Genomic DNA, 24348 nt, shown 5'->3' with positions numbered 1-24348 from the left:
TCTCACATTGATGCCAGACACTGCTGTCTTCAGCTACATACACAACTGCAGCATTAGGTCTCTCAAGTGTGCACAAAGGTTAATTTTTTTTTTATTCCATGGGAGTTTTAGAGGGTTTGGTTGGTTGATAATGTTAACTTCCCATGAGGTTGCAAACTCTTTCAGCTCCTTAGGTACTTTCTTTAACAACCTCATTGTGATCCCCGAGTTCAGACTGATGACTGATGGTTACCTGCAAGCATGCTTATATATATAAGCATATGACTGTATATGCTTATATATATAAGCATATATATATATATATATATATGACTGTAGCATAGTCCCTGAGGTGGCATCTCTGTCTGCTTCCTGCCAGTAAGTACTTTTAGGGATCAGCTATAGTGATTGGATTTGGTGACTGCATATGTGGTGGAGCCTCAGGTGAGGCAGCTGCTGAGTGATATTTTCTTCAACCGTGATTCCTCTATTTAACCTTGTATTTCCTTGTAGGGAGCCGTTTGTGCCACACCCAAACATGGCACCGGCTTCCCGCCGAGAACTCAACAAACAGAGCTGTTGCCCAGCCAAGAGACTTAATGCCCATGCGCCACATACGTCATAGCCCGCTCTCCGGACATACTATTGAGTTACTGGAGGGCACACCAATCAGGTAGCAACAGGAGTCTCTTAAGCATATATAGCAGTGCATTTCTCCCCCACGAGAGAGGAAGACAGTGGAGAGATTTTGGGAGACCCCACGTGTAGGGATGACAGAGAGATACCACATGGAGAGAGACTCGATAGGAGAGATTGCGGGAGGTCCCACGTGGAGAGAGAGTGGACAGAGAGATCACACGTGGGAGACTGCACGTGAGAGGTCACCTAGACAGTAGAACCCGGTAGGGAGTCCCCGGCTCAGAGAGAAGATTCCTGCTCAGGAAGTCCCCTGCTCAGAGTGCCGTACAATAAAGGTTGTCTGCAGAAGAATCTTGTTGTTTGTTGCACACCTGTTCCTATTGGCGGGAAGCATGGGCATGTGACAAGTGGTGTCAAAAATCCCGGGAGTGCCAAGGGGAACCTTCAGGCCGCTGAACTAGATTCAGAACTGCGGAAGAATTAAAAGGTAAGTTCTGAGAGACATGTCACTCTTTAGTTTTTACGGGGTGCCAAAAGAACATGCCAAAAACTTAGGCATGTCTCTTCTTGGATTTTCTCCGGCAGTAGAAGGAGTATTGCTTGCATTTGTGGTAACTGTTATAACATTACTGTTGTGGAAGTTATATAGACGAAATGTTAGCAGGCAGCACCTAGAGGGTGGGTCAGAAACAGAATGTGATAAAGAAAAGCAGAAGGAAGATAGTCTCCGAGAGACATGTTCAAACAAGTCAGAATCGGAGAGGTTGCGGCAGAAGAACCGCCGGGAAAAGAGAGGATCTTGTTCGGGGAAACAGAGTACAAGTTTCCCGGAGAGAATGCCTTGTATCCTTTAAAGGAACAAAAGGCCCCAGAGCTGGTAGAAAAAGGATCACAAACTGAATTTCAATTTGAGGAAATTTTAGAAAAACAAGAGACAAAAAAATGTGAGGCAGGGCGGTTTCAGCCCGGACAGAGGACTCCTGTAACACAACCGGAAGCTCCTAAAGCAGCCGCCTCTGCTCTTCCGCTTTACCCAGAGAAGAAGTGTGAGTTCTTTTGTACTCCAGAGACACGCCATACCATCAGGGAAATGTTTCTCATGTTCGAGGATGATCACCCCGAACACAAGCAAGTTAAAGAGTTGGCAGAGTCAGTCCGAACTTATAGAATCACTGCTAATTATACAAAAAACCTGGATAGGCTAATGCCACCTGGATTACCGGTCACTGGCCTATTTTCCAGCCAAAGGGTAATTTGTTGATTCCAGCCCAACCTAAGTGGTCACATTTTTGTATAAGAAAAAGAGATTCAGCCCTGCATCCTTAGACTGGCTGTCAATCTGGGAGAGTACATTGGGCAGTTAAGGGCCTCTTTACCTTTTCTTCTAATATAAAAACTGTTTATAATAATACCTTAGAGAATTGATCTGGTTCAAAAACGGATGGATATATTGTGGCAGGTTGCCCAGCTGGGCTGCCAATGAAAGTTCTCAGGATTATGTGTGACCACTATTCTGTATAAAAATTTTACTAAATCTGCAAATTATTCTAAACCATTATCTCAGTATCTTTTACATGTGTCCATTGATACTTGCTCAGGAGTTATTTTTGCTTCCCCTTTATCAGGAGAAAAGGCTTCTTATGTTATTACTCATTGTCTTGAAGCGTGGAATGCATGGGGCATTCCTAAAGTGTTAAAAATGGACAATGCTCCTGCATATACCTCAGCAAAATTGCTTGAATTTTGCCATCACATGGGAGTTTCACTCCTGACAGGATTGCCTTATAATCCTTAGGGTCAAGGCATCATTGAATGTGCTCAGCAAACCCTAAAGGTTTATTTAAACAAACAAAAGGGGGGAATTGGAGAGATACCCCCTACGCCTAAAATGGCCATTTCTACTATACTTCTTACTTTAAATTTTTTAAATTTGGACGCTCATGGCCATTCAGCTGCCGAGCGCCATGGACAATGGCCTGTGCCACCTAAAGAGCTAGTGAAATGAAAAGATGTCCTCACTGGTGATTGGAAAGGCCCGGATCCAGAGGAGCTATTTGTGTTTTTCCACAGGAAGAAAAAAGCCCGATTTGGGTCCCAGAACGTCTAACACGTCGAGTGCTACCTGGTGTTTCCAAAACCAATTCCAGTGGTACATGATGCTAAAGTCTTCCCTAAGTTTTTCACCACCAATATCAACTTGGGTGGGCATGGGACTCTTTGGAGCAATCCTTTGCTGCGGACTTGCGTTGCTTCTCTGGCTGGTTTGTAAGCTCAAGGCCCAAACAAAAAGAGACAAGGTGGTTATTGCCCAAGCGCTTGTCGCTCTAGAACATAGAGCATCAGCCGATATCTGGTTGTCTATGCTTAAGCAGTAGGTCGTCGGCCAGACAGCTCTTGCAATCCTAGAACTTCGGTTCATTGCACAGGATTAGAGTGTCTGGTTTGAGCAGCCCATGAGGGATGCCGAGCAAAGCATCGCACTGAGAGCCCCTCTCCGCGGGGTATCTCTGGGAGGTATGTCATTTTGCATGAGGGTTGCCTGCCCCAGTGTCTCTCCCTCAGAAAAATGGCAGAGTGACAGGTCAAGAGTACTACGGGCTACAAAAAGCCTAGCGGTTACTCCTGTACATGGTCTTTATACACCTTAATGAGGATTTGACTTCTATCTCCGCCCTCCTAATATGGGTGTCCTACTTTGCTTAAAGAATAAAAGATAAGGGGAGATGTGGGGCGCTGCTTGCACATTCTCCATTACAAGATGGCACTGACATCCGGCTGGACTTAGCAGTAAACAAGTCATGTGCGCACGTGCTGGGTAACTTTCCACTTTTTGAGCTCTGCCTCTCCCGTGGCATCATAGGGCCTAATGAGTTTCAACCAATCAGGGGGCTCCACATCCAAGGTGAGGACAGATTCCTATATAAGGGGATGGGCTAGATAGTTTGGGGTGATTACAGCCCTGCTCCTGATGCTTTGGAACCAGAGAGTCAGAGGAGAGGCGAGATGGGCGATTTTGTCGGTGTTTTCAAAATCGATGCCCTTTTGCCTTAATGCAAAACTATTTTCTTGTTTGTTTGTCACCATTGTATCCTTTGATTGTACTGTACTTGCCCTTAAACATGGAGATAGCAGGGTTTGGGGATTATAGAACTCTTGCTTTATCAAGTAATTTTTGGCATGCTTTTGTGCAGAGAGACTGTGTTTCTGCTCTAGATGGTGTGCAAACTTTGTACTCAACAATAATGTGACAAAGTGGTCATAGCACAAGCTCTTGCTGCACTCGAAATGGGCACCTCTCCCTCTGTTTGGCTTAAAGGTCCAACAAGAGCCTGATGGTTGATCGGCCATGTTTTTATTTAAGAAAGTAGGGGGAGATGTAGGGAGCTGTTTGTGCCACACCCAAACATGGCGTCAGCTTCTCGCTGAGAACTCAGCAAACAGAGCTGTTGCCCAGCCAAGAGACTTAATGCGCATGCGCCACATATGTCATAGCCCGCTCTCGGGGCATACTATTGAGTTACTGTAGGGCGCACCAATCAGGTAGTGACACGAGTCTCCTAGGCATATATAGCAGTGCATTTCTCCCTCACGAGAGAGGAAGACAGTGGAGAGATTGCGGGAGACCCCACATGTAGGGATGGCAGAGAGATACCACATGGAGAGAGACCCGATAGCAGAGATTGCAGGAGGTCCCACGTGGAGAGTGAGTGGACAGTGAGATCGCACGTGGGAGACTGCACGTGAGAGGTCGCCTAGATGTGTCTTTATATGTTACATGACCTTTTTCCCTTACTGCTTTTAATATTCTTTGCTTTAGTCACTTGGTGTTTTAACTATTATGTGTCTGGAAGAATTTGTTTTCCAGTCCATTCTATTTGGAGTTCTGAAGGCTTCTTTTATGCTCATGTTCATCTCATTCTTAAAGGTTAGGAAGTATTCTACAATTTTGTTGAAAATAATTTATTGTGCCTTTTAGTTGATATTCTTTGTCCTCTTCTACTCCTATTATCCTTAGATATGGTCTTTTCATTGTGTCCTGGATCTCCTGGACATTTTGGTTAGGAGCTTTTTGGTTTTTGCATCTTCTCTGACAGTTATGTGTATGTTTTCAGTGTTGTCTTCGGCTCCTGACATTCTCTCTTCCATCTTTTCTAGTCTGTTGGAGATACTTGCATCTGTGACTCCTGCTTTCTTTTTTAGGTTTTCTACTTCAAGGGATGTCTCTTTTCGCATTTTCTTTATTGTTTCCATTACCATTTTAAATTCCTTCTTCAATTCTTTCAACCCTTTGGTTCTGTTTTTCTCTAGTTCTTTGAATTCTTTGAGTGTTTTTGGTGTTTCCTCTTTAAAAGCTTCTATTTCGTTATGCTTTTCCTTCTGTTCTTGTTTAAGTGAGTTATTCATGTTCTCCTCACAGATCTCTATCACCATCTTTAGGTGTGATTTCAGGTCTGAGTCTTCATTTTCTGAAGTGTATGGCATTCCACTGCTTGCTGTGATGGGAGAGCTGGGTTCTGGTGTTGCCAGGTTCTTTCAATTTCCTCTTGCCATCTTGTTGTCTGTGATTATACGTGGTCTTGTTGTCACTGATTGGTTTCTGTCTCTCCAGTGTACCTGGCCTGCATCCCTAAGTCTCTGCTCTTCGGTACTGAGTCTCGATTGCAGTCACCTGCCTCTCTCTTGTGGGCTCAGGTGGTAGAGCTCTTGCAAAGCTTCTTTGCTGGAGCTGTGTGTAGACAGGTACTGCGTCTTCTGCTTAGGAAAGCTTTCCTGCCACTCTTCCCAGCTCCCAGGGATCTGTGAGCAGGCGGGCTGCCTGTCACAGTGCAAGTAGACCTGGTCTGGCCATTGGCCTGAAGTGTGCACCCTGTTCAGTCCTGCTCCTTAAACAGTGAGAGTTTTGTGCAGCCTTTCCCTAGGCAGAATATCTTGACTTACCCTTCCACTTAGGATGGAAAGCATTTCTGAAGCTCTTCTGATCTCCCAGATCATAGTGATTTCTAAGTCAAGTAAACAAGAATCATACCGCCAGAAAAGTGTCATTCCTCTCCAGATACTCTAGTCCCTCTTGTTTCATATCCATCAACTCCCCACCTGCAACATATAGTATACCATCCTAATTTCTATAGTTTTTCCTCTTATTTCTATTATATAAGTATATTGAGTCTGTACAGCTTCATTTGTTTTGTGCATCTCCATATTACAGTGAGTTTGTTTATAATAGTAATGTGAGCTGTGATTTCTCACATAAATGAAAAACTCTCACTCTTTCAAATAATACTCTATGGTTATTATGTGTATTTAATTTTAAGAGGTTGTATATTCACATAGTTTATTTAAAATATATTTTGAAGTTGTAAATTGAGTTTTATAGTTAACTTTGTGCTTATGTTTATATTTTTGAAGTATATTTACAGGACTGATTCTGATAACTTTCTTATCTGGATAAATGAATGATTATGTAATTTATTTATTTAGGTGGCATTTAATTTCTACCATATTGTACAGAATTGACTTTCTACTAATAATATTTCAGTATTTGCTTTTTATTGCCTAAGGAAGAGAGTGCATTGCATATTTTTTAATTTTATAAACATGACATTTAATATTTTTAAAATTTATGTTTATGTGATTATACATGTATAAATATTTTTATATATGTAAGGGGCATCTAAGTCTCACAAGAATTAACTGTTCATTTGTTTGTTTATCCTACTGTTTCTTTTCAGGTTTTCTGTCAGGTTTTGTTACTTGTTGCTTTGTATATAAAATTCCCGAGATCAAAGTGGTAGTGATACTTTTATGTTATTGTGTGCAAATATTTTCTACTCTGTTGTAATTTTGTATACTTTGAAATAAAAATAATTTGTCAACATAAAAATCAAACAGATAAATATATTGATCGTTTTTCCCTCATTGAGTTTTTAAATGTACATTTTTATTAGGAAGCTTTAAATATAGCTTATAGAGGAATTCAGATTTCCTTCTAGGAATCATATGCCTCCAAATTTTTGCATTTTTATCACTAATCCATTTTGAGTACATTTCGTGAGATGTGGATCTAATTTTGTATTTCCCAGATGGCTACCTAGCTTCATGAATATCACTTATTAAAAGCCCTGTGTCTTGTGGTTTGGGATGATGCTGTTGTCACCATGACATTTTTACATAAATTTGAGTCTGCTGTGGAATTCTATTCAGTGGATTCACTTGTCCATTTCTGTCAGTACCATGCTAAGTTTTGTGGCTTTTTCAGTAGGACTTGCTGGTTTTACTTTTTGAAATAATTTTACAGCTATTCTAGAATATTGATTTTGATGAAATTTAGAATATTTTCTGTATTTGTCACAACATGGTTTGCTTATATTGAGATGTCAGTGACTATATCTCAAAGACCAGAGTGTGAATGCCTCACTCCTTTTTAGAAGGGAATAAAAAACATGGGAGGAAATCCAAGGTGAAATAGAGGAGCAGGGATTGAAGAAAAGATCTACAGAGGCTGCCTCACCTGGAGAACCACCCCATGTGCAGCCACCAAACCCAAGCACTATTGCTGATGACAAGAAGTGTTTACTGGCAGGAACCAGAAATGGATGCCTCTTCAGAGGCTCTGCCAGAGTCATACAGATACAGAGAATGATGCTTGCAGCTAAATATAAGACTGAACACAGGAACTCCAATGAAAGAGCTAGAGAAAAGACTGAAGTAGCTTAAAGATTTGCACCCTCATGGGAAGAACAACATCATCATTAGTCAAGGCACTGAGGTGGAGAGGTGATTGGGAGAGGCAACACCTTCCTGAAAGCAAGTTGAGGGGGAGAAAGGAGGGGAGTGGAGGAAGGGTATAACATTTGAATTGTAAATGCAGAGAATATCTAATAAAATTTTTAAAAAGATATTTGACATATATGTTGCATTAACTTGTCTTCTATAAGAGAGAATATCTTTTTGTGTAAGTCTGTTATTTCCCATATGCATTTTACTGACACCCAGTCTATGTAGTTTGAAGTAAGATTTACATCCTTAAATGTCTATTGTCTATGACAAAGTATTGATTTTCCTATTTAGAATTTTTGGTGAGCAATTATTTTATTGCTACATATTGTGGTTAAGGTTTCTGTTGCTGTAATAAAAAAAAAAAAAAAAAACTGTGACCAAGATCAATTTGAATAGGAAAGGATTTATTTAATCTCATTATTTGTAGTCCATTATTGAAGGAAGTCAGAGAAGGAACTCAAGGCAGGTGCCTGGAGATTGAAACTGAGGCAGAAACCATGGAGAACTGTTATTTATTTGGTTGATTCTCATGGATTTCTCGGCCTGCTTTTTTACACCATCCAAGGCCATATACCATGGGTAGCACTGCCCTCAGTGAGCTGTGTCAACCTGTATTAATCATTAATCAATTAAGTGCTCTTGAGACTTGCCAACAAGTCTATGTCATAGAGAAATTATCACAATAAGAGACTATCTTCTCAAATGACTCTGGCTTGTGTCAATGATACAAAACTAATCAGCACATTAAAATTAATTCAAGCCAACTTTGAAATTAGTTTCTAGCTAGAATATCATACTACTCTCAAATACAGAGAGATATACTAAATTTTTAAAAATAATTTTATGTGAATTGGCTGTTTGATGTAAATTACCTTTTTTCAATACTTGCAAAACTGGCAATACCTGCCTTTAATCAATGCCTATAGCAATAGGCACTCTTAGTTATTCTGCTTTGAGTATATGTTGAGGCATGTTGTAGATATGCTATTATTTTTAAAAATAATATGTATGTGGAAACACATATGCAAATGGGAGAGAATAACCATACAAATAATGCTCTATACAAATCATAGGATACATTAGAGTTGTTTATGTATTGGAGATAGAATGGATGGTGTAGCCAATACTTAAGCAGTAGATGTGGAGTTTCCTGTGCTGGTTTGAATAAGATTGGCCCCCATGGGTTTATTTGTTTTAATTTTTCTCTCCACTTGATAGAGTAGTTTGGGGAGAATTAGAAGGTATAGCCTTGTTAAACGAAGTGTATCATGGGGATGAGCATTGAGGTTTTAAAAGCCTACCCCATTTCCAGCTAGCCTGTTTCTCAGTCATCGCTGCCTCATAGTTGTTGTCTCAAGAGAAAGCTTCCGGCTGCTGCTCTAAGCCATAGTTACCTGTTTCCTAGTCCCCACTGTGAGAGTCATGGACCTTTTTTCTAAAAATGTAGATTAAATACACACTTTTTTCTTTTGTTGCCTTGGTCAGGTTTCTTAATACAACAATAAAAAGTAAATAAGACATTTCCTATAATTTTTTAGTTTCTATATGAGTTATTTCTTTATATTTGGTTTACATGCATGGAATCCCTAGCAGAACTTCTATCTGATCGAAAAGCAGTCTGAATGTACTTAGAAAAGCCTTTGTAGAATATTTCGAATTTTATTTCATTCAATAACTCTTATAAGAACGGATATTCAAGCAGAAACTCAGTCCAAATGAAGGCATGACAGTACTCTGATGCCAGCAACTTTCAAGGACTTACTAAAATTATAGAAATGTAGCCTATTCAGTGAGATTTTGGTTTTAGATTCTGTAACAACTTGGTAAAAGAATCACTCCTTTCTTCATATAGAATTCAGGTGTCCAAAGTGCAAATTAAAATTTAATTTATGCCCTGTATCTATGACAACACAGTCAATCACAAGGCATCATGAAGCTGTGATCCATTTTCTTGCTTTAAATTTGGACTCTCTGACCTCTACCCTGTCAGGGACATCCATTCTGTGGTTCTGAGGCTTCTGGGTTCCTATAAAATTATTATGAAGTTTCCAGATTGATTATTCATTGACCCTAACCTTACAGATTAGATAGCTCCCTGTTTGGTCAAGTTGTATTTAATAGGTATCTCTACATTAATTAGATTAAGTTAAAAGGGAAAGTTTATCTGTGAATGCAATTAATCTGGTGGAAATAAAAGGGCAACACTCACTTTAGGAATAAGAGAACCCAAGGACTTCAGTTATCGGAGCTCTATTTTACCTCTGTGTCTCTCTGTTTTATTTTTCTCTATAGATTATGTCATGTGATAAATGGCATGGTGATAGATTCCTCATGTTCATGAGCGTCATCTCCATTAGGGAAGAGTCTATATATTTCCTGCTCATTCTAGTAGACAATAGCTAAATCATCTGCTTTTGTCAAGAGAAATTCCAGAGAGAAATAGTCTTGTCAAAAAATGAAGAAGTAGATTTGGGGCTTTCATTAGAATGACCTAGTGGGTTAGAAATAGTAAAATATATATTCAAAATAGAGCTGTACATTACTGATCTATAAAACAACAACGAATGCTTGTTGAAGTTTTCTTTCTTGCTATGTGTTTTAATGCTAAGTGTGGATACCAAGACCTGGTTGCCACAAAGATGAGAGAGCCCTTACATAGAACCAAGTGTTGCTGTAACATTTCCCTCCATGTTATTTCTGAGGGCAAACAAAGATGCTGACAGCTGATAGCTGGTTAGAGGAGACATGGGCATAGTTTTCAGTTCCTGGATTTCGGGTCAGAGGAGAACCACAAAGAGGAGGAGAAGAAAGGAATAGAGAGGAAGACACCATGGGATAAGAGTCTTGTAATAATGGCCATGTAAGTTGGTTAATTGGAGTTAAGAGCAACCAAGATGAAACAAGACAATTTTATAATGTGATTATTGGCTGGGAGACAGAGATAATAGAATCAGCCTGTCTCTTGTTCTGATAAAGGCTTATTATAAATATAAAGTTTATATGTGTATTTTATCCAGAAACTAAATGCTTAAAGTTTGGGTGGAAATCCTGGATTGGGAATGATACAACTAATGCTTAACTTATTTCTCTCTAATCTCCAAATAACATCCTTTAAACACATTCTCATCCAGGCACTCCCCATATGCAGTCTGACTTTTCTCTCCTTGAAATCACATCTGTGGCCAATGGCTGTCTCCAATTCCCAAATTTGTCAATTCGCTAATGTGGAGACTAGAAACTTCAGATTCTTTAACAAGTGAGTTTTGCAATAACCTGACTGAGTTTGAGAGAGGAGTCTGAGTTCTGATCACGGAACCCATGAAAACCTTGATTTCATCTTCATTAACCTGAGCATAGAACTGTCTCAGCTAGATCCATAGAAATACTTACAAAAACATCTGTCGTTTATACTAATTTTATGGTAATTTGTGATTGTAACATTAAAATCTAAAACAATTTCTTCCAGATATTAATCTAGAATTAGGTCTTTTGCTCAATTTCTTTATAATTTTCAAGACACAATTTAGTTTCTTAAGTAAAGCAAGCATGAAATTATGTGCAATTCTGATTTTTTGGTACACTAAATTACTGATCAATATGATCACTTTGAATGTCTTCCCAATGTTTTTCTTCACCAAATAAAACTCTTTACATTTTTTCTCACCCTACTGTTTTTGTTTACTGTCTTGAAAACTCATTAATTTAATACCTTGGTGAACACAATCATGCTGCCTTAAACAATTAAGCAATCAACACATACCTAAACTTTATTTAATGAGGGGAGAGTGGATTATGATATTTTGAAGGAATTAAATTATGTCACCATATGCAACATTTTCTGTACCTAAAGTATTAATTCATGGAATTATGTCATGCGCAATTGTTATGAACAAGCTACAATTTTAAATGGTTTTACTTGTTTCCCGACAAGGATAAAATAAATGGTAATCATAGTAACTAAACCTTATTAGCCATTTGGAATGAATTTGGCAGTTCTTCAAAGTTTAATAATATGTCCAGGATTAAATGGATAATAATGATATCTATGATAATCATGAACTCCTATCAAATTTTAATTATTTCTTTATCTTAAAAATAAGAGAACAGAGATACACAATAAGTCATATTTTAGTATGCTTTTCTTATTATGGGCTTTTTAATTTTTCTCCAAATAATTTTTATTTTAAATAATATTAACTATGTTCAAGGGGTTTATAGAAATTTTTTTTAAATTGAAGGAAGAATTTTTCTCATACATTAAATTTCTGACTGCAGTTTTCTTTCTCTCCATTACTCTAAGCTTCCCCCATTTACTCTCTTCCCCAAATCCTCTTCCCACTTCCCTTCTGTTTCCCTTCAGAAAAAGTCAGCCACACAGAGACAACAACCAAACACAACAAAATAAGAAACAGTAAGGTAAGGCAAAAGTCCTCAGATGGAGGCTGGACATAGCAACCCAACAGGATGAGAAGAGTAAAGGAAAAGCTGACAAAAGATCCTCAAACTCACCCGGAGTGCATTCTTAGGAGTTCCATAAAACCACCAAAGTAACAGCTCTAACATACATGGTTTTGTTGTTCTTTGTTTTAGCATTCCAGTTGCCAGTTTCTGGTCATCCAGGAAGTGTAGGGCAAGTACAAGCTCTCTTGGCATGGGCCTCTTGTTAAACCAAACACTGCTTGACCACGTTCACAAGTTCTCTGCCACCATTGCCCCAGCACATCTTCCAAGCAGGACTAATTTTAGGTCAAGGGTTTTGTGTCTGGGTTTGTGTTCAGATTTCTCTATCCTTAATCATTTTTATTCTAAATGACATATTAATTGTATTCATGGGGTTTACAGATGTTTTTGTACATGCATACACTATGTGCTAATCTTATCCCATCTATTCTAAGTACTTTAGTCTTTTAAGTTAATTAACAGTTTAAAATTTGTAATTTAAATAACAAAGTATTATCTCAAAAGTTTTTCATAAATTCAGATCAGCTCATTGCTGCCAATTTAATCTTTCTTGAGGTACCTGCTGACTGAGCATGTTAGTCACTCACTGAAAAAATGTTCAATGGCTCATCTTGCTAATTGCAGAAGTTCCAAATTATGACGTCCATCTCAGGTTCATTATGGCCTCATTCTACCTATATTTTCTGTCTCAGGGCACTAGACTTAGTCAAATTAGTGTAGGTAATGCTTCCTCTACCTAGACATGTATGTCTGTGTTTCGTATTTAATTCTGGACTCCTGAAAGTCCTCCTTCACATGTATTTGTCAGAGTAATATTTCTTCCTCAATCTCATGTACCAATTTCTCCAGGAAGAATTTATTAAATTTTGTAATTACACATGTTGTTTCTTTGACTCTGTGAATATTGTATAGAACATATCACATTTAAATTTATATCATGGCATTTTGCCATACTTTTACTGTTGCCTATCCTACTTCATAGGGCAAAAACATTACCCATGTGGAAATTATAGATATTTAAATATTTGTTACAAAAGTGAATTTTATATAAACTTTATACTAATTTAAAATTTCTAAAATTAATTGTAGAAAGATGAATAAGTAGAGTTATTATTTTTTGTTATATCTTTTTTTTTTCCATTTCTCTTAGATGTCCAGGCAAAGTGGTTTTCTGCATGTTGAGAACAGAACTAAAGCTTTGAAAATACACAAACTGTTATATTGTTGTTTGGAAAAGACAATTTATTTTTTAAATTATTTTTATTGGATATTCTCTGTACTTACAGATCAAGTGTTCTCCTCTTTCTGCCAATCCCATACCTCCTTCTCTACCCACTGCCTCCATGAAAGTGCTCCATCTTCCAACCTCCCTCTCCTACTTCAGCATTTCCCTACACTGAGAAAACAACCTTGTGCTGGACCAAAGGCCTCTCCTCTCATTGATGCCAGATAATGCTATTCTTTGCAGCATATGCACCTGAAGCCATGGGTATCTCCATGCAAACTAATTGGTTGGTGTTTTCTTTACTGGGAGCTATGGTGGGTTTAATTAGTTGATAATTTTGTTCTTCTTATAGGGTTGCAGACCCTTTGATCTTTTTCAGACCTTATTCTAGCCCTTTTGTTGGGGTCCCCCATTTTCAGTCCTATGGTTTCTTGTAACCATCATTCTCTGTATCAGTATGACTCTGTCAGAGCCTCTAAGGGGGCATCCAGATCAGATTCCTGGCAGAAAGCACTACTTGGTATCAGCAATAGTGTTTGGGTTTGGTGGCTGCATATAGGATGGATCCCCAGGTGAGGCAGTCTCTGAATAATCTTTTCTCTAATCCCTGCCATTCTGTTTGTCCCATTATTTCCTCCCATGAGTGTTTTGTTCTCCGTTCTAAGAAGAACTGAGGCATCCACCTTCTGGCCTTCCTTCTCTTTGAGCTTCATAGTTTTTGTGAATGGATTCTTGGGTATTCCGAGCTTTTTTGTGGGGGCTAGTAACAGCTTATCAGTGAGTACATACCTTGTGTGTTCTTTTGTGACTGGGTTACCTCACTCCTTCAAGTTCCATCCATTTGCCTAGGAATTTCATGAAGTCATTGTTATAAATAGATTAATAGTACCTCATTGTGTAAATGCACAACAATTTCTGTATCCATTCCTCTGCTAAAGGACATCTGGGTTCTTTCCAGCTTATGGCTATTATAAATAAGGCTGCTATGAACATGGTGGAGGATGTGTCCATTTGTTGGAATTTCTTTGGGGTATATGTCCAGGAGTAGTGTAGCTGGGTCCTCAGGTAGTACTATGTCCAGTTTTCTGAGGAACAATCAGACTGATTTTTAGAGTGGTTGTACCAGCTTACAACCTCACCAACATTGAAGGAGTGTTCCTCTTTTTCCACATACTTGCCAACAACTGCTCTTTCCTGAGTTTTTGTCTTAGCCATTCTGACTGGTGTGAGGTGGAATCTCAGATTGTTTTAATTTGCCATTTCCCTGATGACTAGGGATGGTGAACATTTCTTTAGGTGCTTCTCAGCCATTCTATATCCCTCAGTTGAGAACTCTTTTCTTAGCTTTGTACTCCATTTTTTAATAGGATTATTGGATTCCCTCAAGTCTAATTTCTTGAGTTCTTTGTAAATATTTTATACTGGCCCTTTGTCAGATGTAAGATTGGTAATGATTTTTTCCCAGTCTGTTGGATGAGAAGAAAATTTATGTTATTGATTCTTTCTAAGTGACAGACAAAATATCTTGCCCCTATAGAGTTCATATATTCATTAAAAAATAAAAAATAGACACAATTAGTTTATGATATATAGGAGAAGATATTATAAGTGCTACAAATATATAGATCTATCATATTTTGGAAGGTCTATGTCGATAAATATTGTCAATATATATTATTTAAGAGAAGAAATGGAACTATGAAAGTTTACTTGAAGATAAAATCATATCATACTTACTGCAGACTTATGATAGATGCTCTTATTAGGATATAAATAAATTTTTATATACAGGGTGAGCTATATTAATTGCCATTCATACAAAGATTAATAAATAAGAGTCCATCAGAAATATAATATTTGAGCAAGAATTGCTGTCCTAAAGGTGGTAATTTGTAGTTGGTACTTGGATATAATTTGTATGTTCTGAAAAACAAGCTATAACTTCACTATAAATAAGAAAGCAAGTTTTTATAAACTTGGTCTAATTGGGTATACTTACAAATTACTTAACATTTTTGACAATCCTCATTACTTAAGTAGGTAGAATTAGAACGTATATACTCTTTGAAACATTAATGCAGGTCCAAGGTTATTATGTACCAAATAGTGCCTTCCCAAAATTTATATGTTGAAATTCTACCTCCTAGTGACTACTTTTAAAGAGAGCATATGAAAGGGAAATGAGAAGAATTCAGGTATGGGAAGTGTGCTATACTGCAGTATGATGTATCCTTATGAGGAAATAAGGTCATTAACAATATACAGTTCAAACTACCATATAAGAACACAGCGAGAAGATAACACATGAAGCCAAACCTGTTGAATAATTTTATATTTTAAGTTTGAGACTATGAGAAAATATTTCTTTATTGTTCTAGATGATTATTTCATGGCATTTGGTTATTGAATCCTGAAAAGACTAAACATTAGTTATATAAAAGTCGGAAAACAAAAGTCATAACAAATTCAAAGAGATAAAATAAGCAATCAAGACCAATTGCAAGGTTTAGTTTGTGCTTTGATATATGCCTGAAAGTTTACACATTTTCACTGGGTATCATAGCTCTCCTTCAAGCCAACCTCCCGGAGACATGTGGTTTTGTTTTTCATGTTTTACATAACTTTTATTTATTTGAGTCCTCTTGGATTACTGACTCTGTGGAAAGATTGACTGCAGGTTGTACTAGATCTATAGAGAGCTAGTTATACAGTGAAGACCCTGCCAACAGCCAGCAGCAACTTACCTACTACCTTAGTGAACTTCGTATGACCACTTGAACTATGCTGACAGTGTTTAACTACACTCAACTTTTTCATGACATTAGATCTAAATAGTATGTTGATCTGAAACTTACTTAGAAAGCCTAGCCCTAGCTCTCAGAATTATATTCAGTCCTAACTATTTGAGTCATATAGGTTGACGTTTTATTTTTACCGATGTTTGTGGGAGGACTGAAATGTGTTTAGTGTCATGATATCCACACCATGTAATAAACTACAATTAAAATATAGCCAAATTTCTTAATTTACTCTGAGATAATCTGTTGTATATAACACAGAGCTAAAAAAAAAGCTTTCAAGTTCTTTTCTGAAAACAGCAACTTCTTATGAGTTAATTTCTTTAAGTATCTATGTATATATTTATATATGCCAAGCCATTGACAATATCAACTATCATTACATACATACCAAATCATCCTTCAATATAAACATACCTACCATGTCATAATATTTATATGTATATAATTCCTACATCATCTGATAATTAGTGAACATCCTAACAGTTAATTTGTTATATAATTATATATTAGCCAATAGTTTCATAAAAATCAAATTATTTAAAATTAACTAATAATAAATATCTAGAATGTCAAACACTCTCACAGGGAAGGTTTAAAATATTTTTCTCAAAAGCCAACAAAAAGAATTTCAATCCAAAAGATTAGCAACTGCCTTTTTTAAATATACATAGTTTATTATTCAACTCTTCCTCACACAGATAGGCTTATATTCTCTAATCTTCTTCTAACCTCATCTCATACCTTTTATTCTTTATAGCAATTTAATCTGATTTTTCCATGTTTTATCTATTATTCAGCCATTAGTGTTGATCTTGCATTTTCTTGGTTTTATGAGAATGATCCATGATAGTCTGCTACCCATCACAGTTGTACATAGGAATTACATCATTTTCTGACTCTTCCCTGGCTCACAATAGTTGGATCACATGTGAGCATATTCAGTCTTAGTAATTTACAGTTCTATCTTCTGTTATTTAATATTATCCACCACAAGTGGCTTCAGTTTCCAGCAGATCAGTAACTCTCATATGTAGATTATCATTTATGGCATCATATTTTAACCATTTCTTTAAAATGTCTTCTCAATATGTGAAAATTTCTCTAACACAGAGTCTAAAATGCAACCAGTGATTATTTCCTTAAAGCTTCATCTTTCCATAGTCGTCATGTTAGCAAGAAATGTAATAATTCATTTGCATAAAAGCTCAAAGAATATTCTTTAGATATCTATTTGCATCACAGTCCTACATCTAAAGACTCACTGTACCACAAAAACATAAAAAAAATACTCAATCTTTGCTTTGGGTGACTCATAGCTTCAGTTTGCATAATTGTCAGGCAGCTTTTAAAGTAATCCACATTTTTTTTAAGTGAATATCTTATGAAAGTCACCCAATAATTTCTAATTAACTTATGTCCTAAAATACAATCATATATATATGTCTCTCTCCCTCTCTCACTCTCTCTCTCTCTCTCTCTCTCTCTCTCTCTCTCTCTCTCTCTCTGTGTGTGTGTGTGTGTGTGTGTGTGTGCGTGTGTGTGTATTTCCTCTCTATATGTCAGAATTTTTAAAAAGTCAGATGGAGTACAACCTAACTCATTTTTCAAGGCCACAATTGTTGGGATTCTGTAACCCAACCCCTCAATTACCTGGCAGTACCCAGATATGCTCTACTCCTTTGACCTGACACTATAAAAGGGGCTGCTTGCCCCTTCTTCTCTCTTGGCCTCTCTTGCCTCCTGGCTCTCTTGCTCTCCCACCCCTATCTCTCCTCTTCCCTTTCCCTCCCCCCTCCCTCTATGTGATCATGGCCGGCCTCTTCTTCTTTATTCCCCCCCCCCCTCTCTCACCACTGCCATTACAAACAGGGAGCCAATCTCCATCCTCTTGGACACCGGGGCCACTTACTTGTTCCTGATGCAGTTTTGGGGACCCACTTCTCCCCATTTTCCTATTGTCGGGTAGGAGGACAACCTTACCTTCCTCATCAGACCCCACCACTTGGTGACATTTTTATGGTTGTATCTCTTAGGCATTCCTTTTCAGTAGTGCCAATATGTCCTATCCCCTTATTAGGAAAGAGATCTTCCAGCTAAGTTGAGATCCTCTATTTTCTTTGCTCCCCTCCCCATTTGCCTGAACCCAAGCTTGCCAGCAACCCCTTTCTGCTCCTTCTTCTAGCCTGCCACCTAATTAAAAAAAATGTTTCCTTTACCAGTTTCTCAGGTAGACCCCCAAGTCTGTTGCTGAACATTCTTCTGTTGAGATCCAATAGCTAGACCCTACAGGACCCTTTTAAGGTGATTCTCAAGATGCCTACAGCTATTTTTTTAACATACAAGATCCATGAGATTCCAGGTAGAAGACAGAAGTTGTTGGTAAGCACTACAGTAAAACCCAACCAGGGTCCCCAGCGAGTACAATAAAAATTCAACTGCCCTGACTCTGATGTTGCCGTGACTTCACACCTTTCCTCTACCCCTCTTCATGGCATGGCAAACTGTTTTAAGACATCTGGACACATTCTGTAGTAATTTGCTCCAAACCTTATCAATCTTCTGTCTATTTCAATGATAGACATAAAAAATTTCTAGCCCAACTATTTTTAGTTCCTGTTTCAGGACTACCAGCCACTGTCCATAGATAGAGACGTGTGATGTGAATGTTTGCAGATAGATCCCAATGTTTAAAGCCAGCTACACTCCCTACAATGCCCCAAGATGACAGGAAGTAGCCAATGAGAGTCTCGCCGCTCCGATTCCCCTTTCACCATCGGCCTCCCCCTCCCCCTTTTCTCCTTTTTACAATAAGAAAAGTGGAGAAATGGCAGCATTAAGACTGCTCCTGAAAAACTTTTTCTCTCTTCCAAATTAAATGTACTTATTTTCTACCTATACTGTATACATGTGTGTGTTCCAGCATCTTGTCAAGTCCAGGTGCTCATTACATCTAGAACAGCTCCAGAGAAGCAACCTACAGATGCTTCAGCCTTCTCTCACAGAAAAAGACACTTCTACTGGACCTGTTCCTTCTGACCTATCCAGATGGTTCTACAGAGCCTGGACAACAAGGAAACAGCCAACTTTAAGGCTGGAAAAACTTTCCTACCCCCACTTTTCTTGACTCTCTAGAAACGCCGCCCCAAACAAGCATGAAGAAATCAAGAGATCACAATGACCCTATTCCTGGTTCACCATCACCTCTAATTTTTCTTATTTAATTAAACCAAAATGGGGAAATGTTGGGACTGTGTAAACCCCACCCGTCAATTACCTGGCAGTAGCCAGATATGCTCTGCCCCAGTGACCTGACACTATAAAAGGGGCTGCTTGCCCCCTCTTCTCTCTTGGCTTCTCTTGTCTCCTGGCTCTCTTGCTGTCCCACCCCTATCTCTCCTCTTCCCCTTCCCTTCCCCTCTCCCTCCACATGTTTATGTCTGTTCTTTACTTCTCTGTTCCTCTCTCTTCTCTCTCTCTCTCTCTCTCCCTCTCTCTCTCTCTCTCTCTCTCTCTCTCTACTTCTACTACCTTCTTAACTCTACCTGAACATCATCTTTTCACAGCATTGGTGCCCAGTGCCTTTTCCTTTCAATGACTTTTCTTTCATTGGTGCCCGTCATCTTTTCCTTACAACAACAACCCTTGTTCCTAAACCACACAAAGACCCTACAAGGAAAGAGAACTTCAGACCAATCTCACTTCTGAACACTGATGTAAATATATTCAACAAAATCCTTGTAAACCGATCCAAAACACATCAAAATGATAATTCGCCATAATCAAGCAGGCTTCATTCCAGGGGTTCAGAGATGGTTTAATATAAGAAAACCCATCAATGTAATCCACCATATAAATAAACTCAAAGAAAAAAGCCACAATGACATTTCACTCCATGCTGAGAAAGCATTTGACAAAATTCAACAGCCCTTCATGTTAAGTCTTGGAAAGATCAGGAATAAAGACCCATACCTAAACATAATAAAAGCAATAGACAGCAAACCAATAGGGAACATCAAACATAACTGTGAGAAACTTGAAGCAATCCCACTAAAATGAGGGACTCAACAAGGCTACCCATTCTCCCCCTACCTATTCCACATAGTACTGGAATTCCTGGCCTGAGCAATTAGACAGCAAAAGGAAGTCAAAGGGATACAAATTGGAAAGGAAGAAGTAAAAACATCACTATTTGCAGATGACATGATAGTGTACTTAAGCGACCCCACAAATTCCACCAGAGAACTTTTATAGCTGATAAACAACTTCAGCAAAGTGGCTGGATATAAAATTAACTCAAATAAATCAGTAGCCTTCCTTTACTCAAAGAACAAACATGTAGAGAAAGAAATTAGGGAAAAGATACCCCTCGCAATAGTCACAAACAATATGAAATATCTTGGGGTGACTATAACTAAGAAAGTGAAGGACCTGTATGAAAAGAACTTCAAATCTCTGAAGAAGGAAATCAAGGAAGATCTCAGAAGATGGAAAGATCTCTTATGTTCATGGATTGGAAGAATCAACATTGTAAAAATGGCCATCTTATGAAAAGCAATCTACAGATTCAATGCAAACCCCATCAAAATTCCAACCCAATTCTTCATAGAGTTGGAAAGAGCAATGTGCAATTTTATCTGGAATAACAGAACACCTAGAATAGCGAAATACATCCTCAACAACAAGAAAACATCTGTGGAAATCACTATCCTTGACCTCAAGCTATATTACAAGGCAATTGTGCTAAAAACTGCATGGTACTGGTACAGGGATAGGCACGTGGATCAATGGAATAGAAGATCCAGAAATGAGCCCTCACATATATGGTCACTTGATTTTTGACAAAGGAGCTGCAAACATTCAATGAAAAAAAGACAGCCCCTTCAACAAATGGTGTTGGTCCAACTGGCACTCAGCATGCAGAATAATGAAAATAGGCCCTTTATTTCCTTGTACAAAGCTCAAGTGCAAGTGGATCAAAGATCTCCACATTAAACCAGATACACTGAAATTATTAGAAAGAAAGTAGGGAAAACATTAGAACATATAGGCACAGAAGAAAATTTCCTGAACAGAAACCCAATGGTTCATTCTGTAATGTCAAATATTGAAAAATGGGCCTTAATGAGATTACAAAGTATCTTTAAGGCTAAGGACACTGCCAAGAAAACAAAGCGGCAGCCAACAGAGTGAGAAAAATATCTTTACCAACTCCATATCTGATTGAGGCCTAATATCCAAGGTATATAAAGAACTCAAAAAGTTAGACACCAGAGAATCAAATAACCCTATTAAAAATGGGGTCCAGAGATAAACAAAATGTTCTCAATTAAGGAATATTAAATGGCTGAGAAGCATCTAAGGAAGTGCTTGACATCATTAGCCATCAGGGAAATGCAAATCAAAACAACCCTGAGATTCCACCTCACAGCAGTCAGAATGGCTAAGATCAAAGTTCAGATGACAGCAGATGCTGGCAAGGATACAGAGAAAGAGGACCTCTTCTCCACTGTTGGTTGGGTCATAAACTGTTACAACCGTTCTGGAAATCAGTCTGGTGATTCTTCAGAAAATTGGACATAGTACTACCTGAAGACCCAGTTATTCCACTTCTGGGCATATACCCCAGAGAAGCTCCAACATACAACAAAGACATATGCATCACAATGTTCATTGCAGCTCTATTCATAATAGCCAGAAGCTGGAAAGAACCCAGATGTCCTTCAGTAGATGAATGGATATAAAAATTGTGGTATATTTACACAATGGAATACTACTCCCCTATCAGAAACAATGACTTTATGAAATTCTTAAGAAAATGGATGCATCTAGAGAATATCATCCTGAGTGAGATAACCTAGTTACAAAAGAAAAATAATATGCAGTCACTGATAATTGGATACTAACCCCAGAAAGGTCTGAACATCCCAGAAATAATTCACAGAGTATATGAAGTTCAAGAAAAAACAAAGGCCAAAAATAAAACAGAAAACAAAAACCACTCAATCTTTACTCACCAGGAAATCTTTGACTTTTTCCAAGTTACATCTTGTTTTACTTGTACTTTATGCTCATTGTAACTAGTAACATTTTAATGCACACTATTAAGCCTTTTAAAAAATCAGGTACTGACAAAAATGTATTTGTATACTTTTATGCATAAATCCTTAAAATCTGTACATTAATCCTTGTTTTTTAAAATAAAGTTGTTCAATTTAAAGAAGAAAACATTTTATGACTTTCACAGCCACCACTGAGGGAGCCTGGTAGTTTGATCTCCCCATAAATTTTTCTTTCTACCCAGAGGGGGGGCAAAATGTTGTGCCAATAAACAAATGGTAAATATTAACAATGCTTTGTTTATACATAAGAGACATTTCTTTACTAAATGAAATATAAAACTATCTGATGCTATATTTAATTTTAAGTTTCCTAAAATTTAATAAATCAGCTGCTTAATTCTTGAGTTTATATATATATTATAATTTATATATAATATAATAATATATATTATTTATAGTATATTGTATGTAATAAATATTTTAATACACATAATATTATATATCATTAATCTTATATAATGTATCATGTACCATTCATCATATCTCAGATATCATATTATATACATTATATACAAAATATAAAATAAATATTATATATAACATATAACATGTCAGGTATAATGTTTTAGGCATAATATGGTGACAAGTTGCTATGTGATACATGGCATATGACATTTTATGTATGATATATAATATACCTTTTACATAGTATATATAATATAAAAGTATACATAATTAAGCAATAATATATATCATATGTATGTAATATATAATATATAACTTACAATAAGTAATATATAATATGTATTGTTGAATATTATACTATGTATATCATATTTTCATATATTTCAAATTTTATAGCATATGTTTCATATGTAATATAGCATATATAATATATTGTATAATATGTATTTCATATTGTGTATTATATATTATTTTATACAATATACATTATACATTGTACATTATACATTAAATATTATATATTTTATATAAGAATAAATGTATATATCAAATGTATAGATTTTTATATAATATATAGCATATATTATATAACATTTATTATATTACATACTTTATATAATCATATTATTAATCATATAATTTTTATATAAAATGTACATGTTATATATAATTTGATAATAAATTAAATGCATTCATAATTGTATGATTCATCCACAATTTTATAGAGTTATTCATATTCTAATAATATCAAACTCTTATAAGCATATTTTAAAGTTTAAATTTTTTATTATTTTAAATTTATTCTGATTCCAATCAGAGTATTTCAAAAATCTCTATCATCTCTATTTCTTTTCTCCGTCTTTTTTTTTTGCTAATGGATAAGATTTTGGAAAAACTAGGTCTTAGACAGCACCATGGCACCTGCTCTAACTCTGATCTTTACCTCTTGAGAGGGACAGTTTTGTTTTTCTACAGTAGGCTTCCTCAAAGGAATGTGGCATTTAGAGTAGGTCAAGGCCAGATTCTATGGGCAGAATTTTCTGTTTGTCTCTGTCTGCCTGCCTGTCTGTCTGTCGGTCTCTCTCTGTCTCTCTGTCTCTCTGTCTCTGTTTCTCTCTCTGTGTGTCTGTGTGTGTGTTTGTGTGTGTGTAAGTGTGAGAGAGAGAAAGGGAGAGAAGAGAGGAAGAGAGAGCAATAACAGGCCTAAGCATGTAGTCTCTGGCATGAGAGAGAAAAAGCTAGCTACAGAGTGTCCATTTAGGTGACTTGTATGGTGGCAGTCAGAATGGATAACAGGTATATTATGAAAATATAAACTTCATATATAGTCTCAGAACTATCTTTTTATGACTGGGAGAACTCACCAGTTTTCAGCTCTGCAAGCTCATAAAGAAGAAGGCTCTGGTCCCTCTAGAATGCTGACTTTTAGTGCCAGGAATTTCCTGCATTGCTGATGTTCCACTTTGTGAAAAACAGGTGCACAGAGAAAATTAGCTAAATTCTTTTGAACTGATCTAGGATGAAGAAATTAGAAAAGGTAGGGATTAAAGCCTACTACTAATGAATAAAATTTCTTTCAAAAATGAGAAGAAATGACAAAAAAGTATCAGGTCCTTGATTCTAAAGGGTAATACTGTCACAGAGAAGGAGAACCACACCAACACAGGGGTTACACATCTGTAAGGGTGCCATCTTAGCATTTCAATAGTTTGCTTAAGATTCTCTAAATAAGCACAAAGTGTTATAAAATTATTCTAAGTTCCCCATATAACACCATTGATTTCACTTCCTGATTTTAATTTTTATCTTTTATTTAATTTTTTTCATACAATATATTTTCCTCATATTCCCTTTCCTCTTGTAACTCCTCCTACATCCTCCCTAATTTCCAACCCACCCAACTTTATGTTTTTTTTCTCTTTTTCAAAAAAATAAAACACAT

This window comes from Micromys minutus (genome assembly GCF_963924665.1).
Source record: "Micromys minutus genome assembly, chromosome: 20".
Lineage (NCBI taxonomy): Eukaryota > Metazoa > Chordata > Mammalia > Rodentia > Muridae > Micromys > Micromys minutus.
This window is presented reverse-complemented; position numbering follows the sequence as displayed.